The sequence below is a fragment of the Gymnogyps californianus genome, chromosome 3 (assembly GCF_018139145.2).
Source record: "Gymnogyps californianus isolate 813 chromosome 3, ASM1813914v2, whole genome shotgun sequence".
NCBI classification, from domain to species: Eukaryota; Metazoa; Chordata; class Aves; order Accipitriformes; family Cathartidae; genus Gymnogyps; species Gymnogyps californianus.
The window spans coordinates 77,275,296-77,289,106 of NC_059473.1; the positions used below are offsets into that span (position 1 = coordinate 77,275,296).

The 13,811-nt window shown below is 45.7% G+C and overlaps 1 protein-coding gene across 2 annotated transcripts in view; it reads right to left on the reverse strand.

Moving 5' to 3' along the window:
- FOXO3 (forkhead box O3) overlaps positions 1-13,811 on the reverse strand; it is a 109,418-nt gene that overhangs the window by 11,993 nt on the left and 83,614 nt on the right. The window contains exon 3 of one of the 2 annotated variants that reach the window (XM_050894475.1): positions 5,395-6,738. The exons of the other annotated variant lie outside the window; for it this stretch is intronic. The gene's annotated coding sequence lies outside the window, so the exon portion shown is untranslated. Of the gene's footprint in view, positions 1-5,394; positions 6,739-13,811 lie in introns of those variants that run through there. 2 annotated transcript variants of the gene reach the window in all.

Here is a 13,811-nt window from a genome sequence, read left to right on the forward strand (position 1 = left end):
CTGCACCAGCCATGGGGTCTTACAGGGCTTACAGTGGCCCCCAGGGCGTGAAACAGAGCCGAAGCCTGACATCCATGTGGTGTCATGCGCCACGGGTACTGGCAGCAGCCTCAACGCCCATCAGGGTGTGCGAAGCAGGGCGGCATGCACAGCCGGTCGGCACTGCCACAACGCTAATCCCTGGGGAAAGGCAGCACTTGGGAATTGCCTTGTGCTTCGAATTTCAGCAAAATCAAAGTTTTAAGGTATCACCTAAAAAAGCGTGAAAATTGAGGTGGGGGAATCCTGATCAGGATTGTATTTGTCTTGGAAGTTGGAAAGATTTTTAGGAGACGTCAAGTATTTTTACTGTTTTCCCTCCATTTCACCACATGTCATTCATAGGATATAGGTATCTTTAAACCTGCATGGCATAATGTAACATTAAAAGAATGTTACAACAGTTACCCTCATTTAGGCCAATTGTTCCTACTGAATCGAGACATTTTATCTTGTTTTCTAGATTAAATCAGTTCCTTGGTATGTCATCAAAGCATCAAACAATAAAAGGAGGAGATGCTTTTTTCTAATAAGTAAATGTTGTGGCACATGTAAAACTACTGGTGTTGTTAGTATGAAAAGAAAATCCAAGTGCAAAAATAAAAAATCCAAACCGGAGTTTCTGAATTTTGTCAGACAATTCCAAAGTTTTCTAAAGATTTAAACAGCAATTAAAAAAAAGCTTAATTTTTTTTTTGTTTTAATGGAATTTTGTATGTTTCATGTTTACATGATAAAAGTATTTTCATTTTTAAAAAATTCCACAGGCAGAGCCAGTGGGAAAAAAGCTCTGTGGGCTGGGTCGGGCAAACAGAGAAGCGATGAGACACTGCAGAAGTCGCTGGCAGTGGGATGAACCTAGGCACCAGCAAGAGCGGTATCTACTCCATCTGGCTTGGGCTCCACTTCACCTAAGAAGTCCTCCTTTTGAACAAGGAGATACCAGTCACGATGACTCCACCAGAAGAAGAGGTAGCCTCCCAGATTTGCTTATCTCAATCTTCTTGAAAGCACCCCTAACTTCCTTGGCAGCGGTAGCCAAACAAGAGCTGTAAAATACTGTTTTCCCTGGTCTGGTCAAACTCACAACTCAGCATATGTGGTGGGGAGCTCCCAAAATAGCTCTCGGTTGCCTCACCAGTCTCGGCAGCAGCTCGAAAAGCCTTTTGTCTTCTGGGACAACTTGGAGAAGTTTAAAATGTTTGGACTTATTTTGAAAGTACTCTGAAAGATAAGAATGATCTATTCCAAGGCCGGGTGAACTGACGGTCACAGCTAAGGCATTGCACAACACAACCAAGTAGGTTCAGCACAAAACTCGCCCAGGATTTGATCAGCTCGTTGCTGCTGCCGCCCCTGCCTAAGTTCAGGTCAAAGCTGAGGCCCTTCCACCTGGCACCTCACCAGGCCAAACGCTCTCGTTTGTCCTAAATACCAGTGGGGTGATGCCAACGAGGCAGAGGACACGGGTCCTTCCCTGCCAGAGCACTGTTGGAGGAGCCTTCAGAAAAATCGAGCAAAACAGCTCCATTTCGGAGGAGAAGCTGTAAATGCTGCAGGACAAGCACGCTCTCACTCTGGGAAGGCTAACGCACACTTCATCCTGGTCAAAGGCTATTTTCTGACTGGGTCTTGTAGTATTTCAGGCTCTCTCTGGTCAGGACAAAGCCTGAATAGCTCTTGTTGTGTTTAACAAGGGATATCCCCAAACTGCTCTTTATACTGCAGTACTTCAGCGCAACGCTCCCGTGGGCTTTGCATGGACGACGCAGCAGTCGTCCTCCCGGAGTCATGAGAAACCCTTCCCTGCTGTGCGAAAAGGCTCCTCTTTCTTGAAAATATAATTTGCTCTTGAAAAATGACTCCAAAAAACCATATACATCTGTGGCTTCCCGTCAGGGTGGGAGAAGAGTTTTTTGTCGACATGTCTCATGTTTCTGAGCACGCTCTCCTGTGCCTTGGCCAGAGCCCTCGGTATAACTTTCTGCTGAGTCAGGCTGCTGGTTTTCTTATCCCAAATCCCAAACGGGTGATTTCAAGTACTCCAGGCATTTTTCAAAGACAGTCTGAAACCCAGCCAAGCCCACAGGGAGCGGGGGTGGAGGGGGCGGGGGGGCATAACTCTTCTCCTGACCGATTTGCAGTTGGGCTGGTTGTCTCCCAGGACGGGTGAGCTGGGCTGCAGCTGCAGGGTGCAGCTGCCATCCCAGGGGACAACCCTCCCACCCCGCAAAATCAAGCGAACTTTGTGATTTTTAGCAGCAGTAAATGATCCCATTGGGGGTTATTTGACCACCAAAACTACGCTGGCTTGGCTGAAGGGTTGAAGTGCAGAGGCCCACGTAAATATGCATTTACAGACTCCAGTGGATGCAGGATCAGGCCCCCTCCCCAGCCCCAAAACCCCCACCAGCTGGTTTCACCCGCTGCTCAAAAGTCACCCCTTCTCCAGGTCCTGCATTTAGATGTCTGTCCACGACACAATAAAACAGACTGAAGGTAAATGTCCAATGTAGAGATCCATTATGCTTTATTTACATGCGTCACCATCTCTTTTACAAACTAGATTACAATTTAAAATGGAATACACAAGGCAATATCTACTAACACCAAGTGGAGTAAGCACTGCGTCTCTACTTCGTTTGGAAAGGGGCAGGTTTTGCTCCAAAACAAACTTCCTTCCAACCTCTGTGTAGTAAGGTAGTATATTCCTCCAGGGCAGCATCTTTTTTCTTTTTTTTTAATATAAAATCCTCAGTAAGACTGCAACATGAGAGTGTCTGCTTTCAAATGAAAGTACAAGATAGCCCAAATGAAAAGTATAAACTGTTCAGCTCTTCGGTATGTAAAGACGGCCATGCGTGATAAGGCTGTGGATTTAATATTCTTCCAATTTACATGGCTTGAAACAAAAACAGATAAAACAGTTTTACAGATACTGTATACATATTTTTTTCCAATCATGCAACTTTTTTTAAAAAAAAGTTAAACATGTGAAGCCAAATGTACAATCCATTTTTTCCAACCCATAGTAACGAAATGTATCTGGTCCCCCTTCGCATCTGTTGGCAATTCCTAAGGTATATCGTGTACTAGAAACGCTTACAGGACACCGATTGCCAAGCAACGACATCATTTTAGAGAAATACATGACCTAAAAGGTAACTTTTTGAAGCGGTGGCACAAAAATTTCTGGAGTTAAGCAGTGGTGAACTATCCAATTATTCTCAAGAGAAAATTTTTTTACAAAATCATTAAATCAAGCCCCAAACCTGTGACAAGGAACTGCATAAATGTCACCTTTTTAGACCTTTTGTTTAGACCAAGTGTTTAAACGATAACTATGTAATTGTTCTGGACCTTTATCTGTTTTACACGGTTTCAGAAGGAAAACAACTAGGCATAAACATGTTCAAAAACTCAAAGGCCAAATTTTCAAAAGGTAGGTTCCCAAAATTAGCCATTCAAGTCTGTATTTTGACACCTAAATAAGCGGCCCTTTGAATTCAGCGAGATTTATTTAGCACCTCTGGAGAGGAGGGCGTTTGCTGGGCATCTCAGCAGGTGTAGAGGGTGGTGACCTTCCCCTGGGCCTGGGGGGACCTGGCACCTCTCCTCCCTTCGAGAAGCGATGGGGGCAGAGCAGCTCGCCCCCTGAGACCACGCTGGAGTCCCCGACATTCGGTGCCTGACACCAAGCACTTCCATTTAAAAATTTTGGCCCCAAAAATGAGCAACAGAAACCAAATCAAACCGAAGAGGTTGGCAAAGTCCACCCCTCTTCAGCGAGTGCTGGGATGTTCTCCAAAGCAGGGGCCCAAGGTGTCCCAGCCACACCAATGGAAATGCCTTCCTTGACATTGCTGGGAGGCAGGCTAAGCCTTTCAGCCACTAACCCTTTTATTTTTCTTTTTAAAAAAACCTCTCTGCCATTGGTGGGCTGTCTCTAAATCAAGTGTTTTTTCTCCATTTTCTGAACAGAGTGGACCATAGTTTTCTCTCTCATTTCTGCCAGCAGGAGCTAGCTCTGTTGAACTCAAGGGGGCTAGGCTGCTGTAGCAGAGCAGAAGTTGCCCCCATTTGGTTTAAGCTAATGGGCCTTCCCTTGCCTTTGACAAGAACTGCATCCGTACCAAGAAAAAAAAAATAATGGATTTTGGTCACCTTGGCCATACCGTCAAGTCAGGCCCTACTGGTGCTGTCAGCAACCTGGTCAGTGGTCTTTGGGCAGGCACCCCGGGTCTCACCGGAGGCTCACCCGTGCAGGGGCCAAATGCTGCACCACGGCACGGGGAGCCACCGAGTGAGCTCTGCTGGTGGCCGAAGCCACTGGGCGGGAGGACAAGCCCAGCCGGAGGGCAGCAGCCGCGGAGGAGCCTCGGGGAAAGGAGCACCGGAGAGAAGTCCTTCAGCGTACACTCGCATTTCGGAGTGTACCGGGAAGCTGAGAGCTAATCCTACACGCTCAGAGGAGGCTGGTCATAAAGCTCTCGGCCAATTTTGGTAAAAGGTGCCTGCAACTAGACTCCGATAAGCAAAGTGACCACTAGCCCAGGTGACCACTGTGCCACACAAGCGTCCTAGGTAAGCTGGCTGCTGACAGAGATGGGCAATGAGCATCAGCTAACTCCAATAAATGTAATAAACTAGTCCCCATGCTGACAAATAGACCACCTCGGTATAAAAAGAAAGAAAGAAGTTTTTTTAAAAGGTAAATGATAAACCCTTGGCTGCTTGGAAGAGTTGATATGCTACAGGGCTACGATAACCACAACTGCACAGAGCCTACAGAGTCATAACTGCGGGGAGAAACCAAGAGGTGCATCTTTACGAGAGAACAGCGTGGGGGCTATGATACAAAACCAAAACTTCCATCACACTAGGAGCTGTTGTTTCACCAATATCACCTCAGGGACCTGGAAAGTAAGGAGCGAGGAAGGGCCCATGAATGCGTGTGCGCGTGTGTGTGCGCGCGCACACGTGCGCATGACTGTGCATGTGCGGTGGAAGTGGCGAGAGGGAGTCACTCCGCATTGCATGGGACACGGGTCAGTGGAAACTCATGCACTGAGACTTTGGGTTAAAATGCTAGTTTGTTTTCCTAACATCCATGCATAATGATCCATTTCTGTACATAATAAAATATATTTATATATTTATATGCATAATGCTTTTATGCAAAGAAAAAAAAATCATATATCGCTTTGGAGAATTATGTATACACTGTCCTATTCAGAACCTCTTCATACCGAGTTCCTATGTACCACTGGTGTTCTCCCCTCTTTTTTTGTATCCCTCCCCCCAAAGATACTAATTAAAAAGTAATCAAACTTTCCAGATTACAGAGAGTATCTATACAGCACCATACCTTTTATTCATTATTATTATTAATTATTATTCATTTTACAAAAGAAAATCTTAGACGCAAAATATATAAAACTGCCTTGTCTTTCAGCGTCATTTATCCTGTTACAGTCTATGCTCACATGAAAAGCCATTTGTATGATACTGTCACCTTGCCATTCCCTCTCCTGCTTCTTCTGCCACAACGGATTATACACACTGAGAAGGAAAAAATAATCAAGGATATGTCAAAACAAAAAAACCAAAAGGATCACTGATGCAGTAACACACCCTGCAACGACCTGTGCCTCAACTCCCGGCATTGCCACTGCAAGTCACCTGCCAATGCCCAGCCTTCACGCTTAGCTTTTCTGCGAAGTGGCGTATTTCCCTTAATTTTCACTTTTTCAAACACATCTTTACAGGTGGCTATGTTCAACTTGTCTGGCAGCTCAGCTTATAGCTCCTTACCAGCTCACTGCGGCAGTAGGGGCAGCCTTGCTAACATAAGGCAGGAGGGGAGCCTGCTCCAGCGGGCAGCAAACGGGCTCCTGCCTTGGTGCACGTGCGGGCAACGGCACCCGCTGTCAGTCCGTCCTCACGAGCCAAGAGGCAAACTCGCCAGCTTCCTTTGTTTTGCAATCAACCCTGGTTTGATGCTTATGGAAAACAGGGGTGCACCATTAAATTTAAGGAAAGAAGAAGAAAGAAAGAAACAAACCAACCCAACAAACAAACAGACCACACACATCACCCCTCTCTGGAACTCAGCCGGTTGATCGGTATAACAAACGCTGTATATTCAGAAAACCCTGATGTCTGAGCAGTGTTGGGTTATGATCATTTCCTTGCACATGCGCAGTACTTCAGATTCCCCAGGGAGAGAAAGCAAAAATGGTCAAAAATCTAAGGAAATCAAACTGGAGGTTGTAGGGGGGAGGGTGGGCAGACAGGGAAAACCTCCAAAAAGAAAAGTCAACTTAAAACATCCCATAAACCATTAATATACTGAAACACCACATACTCATTGACAAGTAACTACTGTAAAGGCTACACAGTGTGTTCTCAACAGGATGGTGCTGAACATTGTCTCCACAGCAGGTGCTTGGCCATCCCAGGAAAGGAAGATTTTGCATACTTCAGAATGAGTAAAACTCCCAAAAAAAAGAGGAGGAAAAAAAGAGAAAAAAAAGGAGGATCTTCACTCCACTAAGGGGCCTATTAACAGTCTGCTTCGTTAGGAAAAATAATGCAGGGTTCACAAAGGTCGTAAGCTGTAAACAGTATCACTGTCCACTTGCTGACAGCAGATTTGGCAAAGGGTTCTCTCTCTACATCTCGTGTCAGTTTGAGGGCCTGGAAACGAAGAAGAAAAAGAAGAAAAGACAGTGAGACGGCTGCATGTAGGAAAAAACCACAACAAAAAAGGCAAACAAGCAAACCTCCAAACCCAACAACAGCTTACACTGACAAGCAATTTTGATTTGTTTGCACCCAGAAGCTTCAAACTTATAGCAAGGAGTAAGTTGCACCGTGACCCTGCCTGAAAATGCTTCTCCCTTGCCAAGGTTTGAGCGTGCTTCTTTGCTGGCTGAGCTGCTCCCAAGCAGGAAAAAAAAAACACGCCCTCCAAAGAAAAACAATGTCCAAGTCTGATTTACAGAAACCCAGTGCACTGTCTATTTGTTAAGCGTATTTCCAGGTGAAGCACAGAAGGATCCTCCAGCTTTTCTCCATTTTTCAAGATCACCCTTTCTCAGCATCACCAAAAGGCTGGACAAATCTTCTATCAGCTATTGACATCAACCACCACCCTTGAAGGACAGCCGAAGGAGGCTGCTCAAGAGAAGCAGCGAGGAGCCACAAATTTCAGTTCAGACTTTGGAGTTCTCCATTTTCCTGCTCATACGACACACCGCCAACAGACAGGGTCCACCCGGCTTTAAAAACAAGGTTAGGGTCCAGCTTATTCTGTAGCCATGAAACTTCTCTGCTGAGGGAAAGACACTGGAAAGACACCTTGGATGCCGTATGGAGATGACTACAAAGGGACACGGTAAGTAGGTAAAACATTGAAAACAGATGAACATTTCAACCAAGGGGGCCAAGGGGCCAGGTTTTTAAAGGTACTCAGTGGCTTAAAGATATAGGCAGGCACCAAGTAGGGTTTTGGAAAGTATGTACATTTAAACGTTCCCATGAAATCCTTTCACATCGTCAGAAAGCCCACTTGGCAGCCATCTGCATTGCTGGGCATGTAACTTCTGGCTCTGAAATGGCTTCTGAAACCAGGTCTTAGTCCCCCACACCACTTACAAACTGTTGACGTTTTTCCCTGAGATGAATTTTTTTATACAGTGATTTTTTATACAGTGATTTTTTTATACAGTGCAAGAACAAGGGGACACTTGCTGAAACCAAAAAGCCATTTGAGTTGATTACAGGAATGTCTTTACTCTCAAAAGATCCTGGTATCAGGCACCCTCATGAAAAATGATGGATTTAGGGGGACTGCTGGATTAATCTGGACCAGCATCTCCTGCAAGGCGGATCACTCAAAGGCTGTCAAGAGACGACTCTCCATCACTGCCCCTCTCCTTTCTAAGGTGCCAGGCACTGATCCTATGATAAAATTTCATTAAAATGACCTATTCTGATAATGCTAAATGATTGATGGAAATTTAATCATTTTGTCTCATGGTTATTAGAGCAACAGCATGACAGCTGCTCCCTGCGCTGTTAGGGGAGAACTTCATTCAGCACAGCTTAGGGAGCAGACAGATTGTGCGTTTCACCCAAACAAAATTTGGCTTTAGCCTTAATTATGTGGAGGGGTCTGGGGTAGACTGTTTTGTGAATAAAGGGATTTCCGACTGGATCAACATATTGATTTCTTCATTTTCAAAGGGCAAATTAATGCTAGCCGTTCGTTAATGTGACTGCCTGGCAACAACTCCATTTGGTAAGTGTGTCCTGATGGCCGTAACAAGGTCAGCAGAAGATACCCAGACAGGCCTGGTAGCCCCCAGTAAAACCTGGCTAGTGGCTTGTATGCAGCTCAAATGAGTGCATGCCCTTTTCTCTACTTCTCCTTAAAGCCTTAGCACCAGGGGGGCTGGAAACGGGTGACTTCCCAAAGTCCGAAGGCAAGGCTCGGGTCCTGTGCGCCACAGCCTGGCAAGCCGGCTTGCTCTCATGCAGCCGCCAGTTACGCTGAGCGCGGGCTTAACTTTGGCTTGTGTGAGAAATCTTCCTGACTTTGAATGGAGCTATTAACTAAAAGTAAACGAGTACAGAAACTCCCAACGAAGTACCAAAGTAGCATTTAACGGTTAAATTAAAAATGTATGTAAAATATGATACTATGAAACAAAGTGACAAGAGAAAAAACTGGAGGACGGATGATGATGAGCATCATTTGTGGAAGTGGCACTGCTCAATATTTTTTCCCGAGGATACCCATCCTTCAGACAGTGCCAATGTATAGGAGACAGGCACATAGCTGAGGTAAATTTTGCTCATAGCAGAACCAAACCACGCTCCATTTTCATAGCTCTGTTTACATGGACTTTGCAAATGGATTAAAAAATGAAAAGAAATAGATCAAAGTCTTAACCTGCCTGCCTTCAAATTACCCCACTGAAGTCCATAACAGACCCACACTCTCTCTTGCCACAAAAAGCCTCTGTTAACCCTGAGTTAGCAGCCTGCTGCTTCATAGCAATGAAAACTGTATCAGGCAGGGAAGCAAGCACTCCAGTTACATCTCCATTTATCAGTGGTCCTCAACCACAGCTCCCCAGTGTTCCTCTCTCCCTGCCCCCAAGTATCTCCAGGTGCATCCTGAGCCACCACAAGGTTTTCTCCCATTCCCGATGGCTGTGGGAAAAGCTCGTCCTCTGGAGTGTCACCCTGAATTTGCAGAGGCAGACGAGGTTTCTCCTCTGGTGAGCTAGGATGATGCTGTCCTCTAAGGGCAACACGCAGCTCTCCAGGTAAAGTAACTCCAGTCCCCACTTTATCCTTTTTCCTGCCCTTTACTATTGGGTCCTGTTTTAGGGGATAAGAGCAGCAGAAGTATGAGCACAGGGAGTGATGGAAAAAAGATATAGAACAGAGGTCAAGGAGGGATACAAGAAAGGTGAACTCTAACCGGGCTAGTGGGTTAGAGCAGTGTTTGCTAACTTGTCACAGCAAAGGCCCCCTCTTACGTGTGGCATGGTTTCTTGTTTCTTAGGCTGGGGGGGAAATTCCAAAAAGGGCACTACTGGAAAACATCATCTGCCTGTACTTCTTAAGCCACTTGCTGCAAAATTCAGTTCTTCCTTGAAAAGCTCCTCTGCCAAACCTGAAGCCCATTTTCAATCATTAGGGAGTGGAAAGGGAAGGAGGAATTTTAGACTTTCTCCTGAAGTTTCTTAGACTTACTTTTCTTAAGACCTTCTGAAGAAAGCAAAGGCTTTCTTTTGGAGTGCAGTCTTCACAACTGCATTGATACCTGGGCTCTGTCACACACACATGCACGCACACACTGAAAGTCAAGGCAATTTCACTACGGCTGTTTTGGCCCCCTGGGTACAGAAGGCTGGAACAAGATACATCTACTGGACATTAGAAGAATCCATAGTACTATATCAAGCTACAGCTTATGCAAGCATATATGCATGTGGTTGTTGAAAATAATGACTTTGAAACAGAAAAACCATTAAGTGAGGGGTGAGGATGAACTCCTGCTTCGTCATGTCCCGCAGACATTTTGAACCCTAGATGCTAAATCTGTTTATCTTATTTGGTGGAAGAGTGTAAAACAAAAAGCAAGTATTTCTGTATTTTCTAATTCTTCAGCTTGCAAGCAATTATGTGGGAGATGAGATGCCCCTTTCTTCTGTCCTTTTCTCTGCCCTCCCATCCCCTACCTTGCTACTGACCAGTTACAAATGCTACTCTTGCTTTACTCTGTGGCCGAGCTGTTGGTTGTGATTTCCCTCCAGCAACAACATTTCCTCATCTCTGTCTCACATCATTCTACCACTTAATCGGATGGCCGTCTCCCAAGCCCCACACCAGCTCATGCACCATCAGAGCAGCTCTGAAGCATCATCTGCCGCCTGTTGCTTTCTCCTTTTGATTCCCAATGGTGCCAACTACACCGCACTGGAAATTTCTTCAGAATAGAAAGGTGACGCATCGATGCTCCCCAGAGTGAGGCACAGATAACGTGCACCAGTGGTAAGTTTATCAGTAAGCTAACATAACAATCAGCACATACAGTTTTCCATTAAAAGAAAAGTTATGTGCTCCTTTACGTAATTATGGTATGAGAAACCGCACTACCAACACACAGCTCCTCTGTATGGCAGCCTACCAAGGACCTCCTGATTTGGCTGGAAGGCTTGTTGAGTGGATAGCATTTTGAAAAATATCCACTTAGAGGTCTGTAAAACAAGTGTTTCCCTGGTACCACTCTGTAACAACTCCCCAGGGACAGGAAATCCCAGTAACTAGTTTTACTGTCCAGAGACTTGGGGTGCAAAGACTCCGAAGGAAACCTGCGTCCTTTAGTGACAGATGTGCATTCGTTCTGGTGCCTCTGCCCCTTGATTTGTCATCGCCACCAGCAGTACAGCTTCTACTCCAAAATGGGGGTCGCCTCAAAAAGCAAGGCTTGATTATGTGTGGTTACAAGTTAATATTGTGCCCGAGGTTTCACAGCTCAAGACTGAAGAATACACAGTATTGTTCAGAAACAAGTAAGGAAGATAACTACTGTGGCCAATCCATCTATAACGACAAAATTGCAGCATGAGATTTTTTGTTCAAGCAGAATAAAAATTAGGAATCTCAATGCCATGGCAGGTATGCCACGGTGACATCCTACAGGCTTAGCGTACACTGCACTAGGATAGCTCTGTGCTGAGAGACAATGCTGAGGTCAGGGTGCGAAGCCCAAGAGGAAAAAAAGAGCTGGCAACTTCATGTGCTTTCTTTCCTGAACTATCAGGCATGTTGCAACTTCACTTTTTCTCTTTAAGTCCTACTCACAAAAATAGATCTTTTCCAGCTCAGAATTGGGGGCAGAGAGTGAGGGAGAAGGATAGAAAGAGGAAGAATGCTGGCCCAGAACTAAGACTTCTGGGAGCTAAAAAGTTGCTGTGCTGGTACTTGTGCAGGCATGTAAAGCACGGAAGTGTCTCTTTTCCTTCTGTTGCTGCTCTTCCACTCCAAGAAACATTGCAAACCATAGCAGACAACCAAGTATTTTGGAAGTAAATGTAACTAAAGACAGCAGATCATTCTCTCACCCTGTATCAGCTCCCTGGGACGAAAGGCTTGCCCAGAACTGTAGTGAGGTGCCACAAGTATTGATATGCGTGTTATTCTGATATCCCACTTGTCTACAGAATCATAGAAAAGTCCAGGCTGCAAGGGACTCAGCATCATCTGGTCCAACCTTCTGTTGAAGGCAGGGCCTTAGGTTAGGTTATTCAGGGCCCTGTCAAGCCAAGTCTGGAATATTTCCAGCAAGGGAGAGTCCACCACTCCTCTGGGCCATTCATTTTACCCTCAAAGGTGGGTAAGGTCCCTTCTACCCATTTTACAGATGAAAAGGAGACACCCAGAGAGAAATTGGTCCACCCATGCTCGCACACTTAAAAGTAAAAGTAGATCGGGGTTTTCCTAATGTATCAGGACCTGATACTGAACAACCAAATTCACAGGAAATTCCTCGCTTGCAAGAGGAGCAGGCGCACGCAGACTGCACTACATATGTCACTGTGTTGTTGCCCATACAAGAAGACCATATGCTAACACACTTGTTTTTACACCTACAGACATGTCAGTGTGCAGTTATGCTGGCTTTCCAGCACAAGCACTGCTGATACCCAATTGCTGTTGAGAACCATTACATCTGGCTGGATTCAATCCTCTGCCCTGGCCAACAGAGAAGAGCTTAGATAGAGGACATCATCTCTCTACAATGTCTCCAGGCTTCTTATTTGACAATCTTTGGTAAATTTTATCCCCTGCCTTTTGTTCTGGGTCCTGAGGAGTGGCGTGGAAATCCTGCCAGTTATGGGTGACACTGCCACTGATTGAGAGACATCAGCCTGGGTGTTCAACACAGCACCTTTTAGGCAGGATGCTGCTGGACTAGAGGAAGGTGGCCAAAAATGCTTGCAAAATACATCTTCTGTTAGGGGTAAAGTACATCGGCTGGAATAATGGTGCTTTCTTTAGGCACTCGGGAGTGCTGGGATGGAGACCTCTACTGTGGATCAGAAAAGGACGGATAACTGCTGCACCTGGGCAAGACCAGAGAAGAATTTTGCTTGCACTTTTGAATCTGAAGAATAAGAGCCGCTTTTTAGAGTAAAAGGTACCTGCATGGCTGGAAACATCCTGAATTATGGGTTTATAGTGCTATGGAAACGTGCTATGTACTCTTTATTCTGAATGTCCGCATGGAAAGTTTCTTTTTCTTTGCCAGGTACCAAGCCTATTTTAAAAACATCCTCCCTGCTATGGAGTCTTCTCATTTTCCTCTGCAGTAAGTTGAAAATGACAGGCCAATAATGTTCACACAAGTCACACAAAAGGATTTCCACCATGCTGATATAAGGCAGGACATCCTCTATCATGACTTACAAGTGGTAGAAAAGGCAAGAGAGGGAAGGTCCTTCCTCAAAACCAGATTTTCTCTACATTTGTATGAAATAAATTACCTACGAAAGCCAGGAGAAGCAGGCAGTACAAGGGAAAAACAATGGGCAAGATATTCAGCTCAGCTGCAAAAGTGCATAAACGCAAGCCATTCTCCACGGCATCATCGGGGAAAAGTGGCTTTTTTCCTGGAGTAACGGCAGGCAACCGCGGCTACACAGCGGCCTCCGTTAGCTGAGCTGCGTCTCCGTACGATTACTGCTCAGCAGATGTCCGCCCCGCCAGACTCCAACAACCACCACCCTGCGCGGTAATCTGAGTGGAAAAGCAGATTAAATAGCCCCCGCAGACTGTACCAGAGCGGAGCGTTCCCAGCACCCAGCCGCAGGTACCTGATTTAATGGTGTCAGTGTCCCCACGCACCGTGTGGGACTCAATCAGGGACAGCGCTGATGGGAGCAACCTGCTGGAGACTCTCCACTGGTGGCACTGGGAGCCTGGGGGGTGTTGTGTGAGCATCCTTCCTTCATCCTCCCTCCCCAGGCCAGGAGAGAAAGGCCAGCTATTTATGTACGGTACTACTCAAATATGTGCACTCCTGCTGCCTACGCTATACCTGTGCTCTTTGGCTGTCATCAACACGAGAATTAAACCTCTCCGGCTGTCAGTTCATCACCTTGGCTGAGTGCTGAATTGCTATGAAAAAAGATCTCGACCTTTCCTCAGCTGCATGACGCTACGTTTCTAAAAAGGATCTCTTATTACGC